General features: G+C 54.2%; 1 pseudogene; it reads left to right on the forward strand.

Annotated features, from left to right (window-relative positions):
* Nucleotides 1-376: 376 nt before the first annotated feature.
* On the forward strand, nucleotides 377-1,120 carry LOC102853457 (annotated as a pseudogene).
* The last annotated feature ends 17 nt before the right edge of the window (nucleotides 1,121-1,137 follow it).

Raw genomic sequence — 1,137 nt, forward strand, 5'->3', positions numbered from 1 at the left:
GGCCTGTTGACTGGAAGAGATCTATTTTTATTTCCATTTCAAATAAAAGTGATCCAACAGAGTGAAGAAATTATCAGACGGTATCATTGATATCACATGCATGCAAGATTCTGCTAAAGATTATCCAAAAACAATTGGAACAACTTCCGCCTGGGCCTGGCGAGGTCAGGACTCCGTGGGACGACAGTGGGGCTGGTACAAAGGTGGCAGCTATAGGAGGGGCGGTGTGCAAGGGAAAGAAGCTCCAAACCGGACCAATCCCCGCGTTCTGGGCTGCGACCCCTGAGCCTGCACCACATCGAGAGGTGCAACTGGCCAAATGGGCTGCTGAGCAGGAATCAAGGACCGTGTGGAGCCCCCTGGAGCTAAGATCAGGATGTTCCCCTTCATGAGGGACGGGGACCCTGAGGATCCCATGTTCCTGATGGACTCTTCTGCCATTCACCGTCAGCATATAAGCCGAATGCTGTCAGGTGGCTTTGGATATACCTCCTTCCTCAGGATCACAGATGGCAACATCCCAGCTACCAGACCCGCCAGCCTGGGGATGCAGGATGCAGTCTGGGGCAGTGTCTCCTTTCGGGATGTTGGGATGTAAGGTGGCTTCATGGACATGGTTGGAATGATGAACGACATGACTGGGAATACGGAACACATGACAGCTGGAGGCAATTGCCAGACCTTTTCTTCGTCCACTGTCATCTCCTATTCCGGGGGGGGGGGGGGAATGGTGTTCCCAAGGTCTACCAAGGGACATCAGAAATGCGCTCAGCACCAGGAGGCACCCAGGAGACTAGGATGACCGTCCAAGATTCAGATAGTGGACTAGAGCAGATGTCCATTTGAGACAGGGCTCACATCCTCCAGCGTTCCCGAGATCATCACACAGAGCACCAGGAAAAGCAGCAGGACTACATCAACATGGATGAGAGTGAGGCTGCAGCATTTGATGATGAATGGCCGAGGGAAACTTCCCGATCTCGGCTGCAACGCCCTCTGGAATTTCGACGGCATGAGGCTTCAGAGGGTGGAGGAAGACAGGCCGAGGGGCCTCCCCACCTGGCTATACAGGAACCTGAGGACTCCCCACTCCTGACAGTCCCGACGCTATGACTGGTGAAAGCCCCAGGCCCTCAG

The sequence above is a fragment of the Elephantulus edwardii genome, unplaced genomic scaffold (genome assembly GCF_000299155.1).
Source record: "Elephantulus edwardii isolate Elephantulus edwardi_28Jun2011 unplaced genomic scaffold, EleEdw1.0 scaffold00063, whole genome shotgun sequence".
In the NCBI taxonomy this organism is placed as follows: Eukaryota; Metazoa; Chordata; class Mammalia; order Macroscelidea; family Macroscelididae; genus Elephantulus; species Elephantulus edwardii.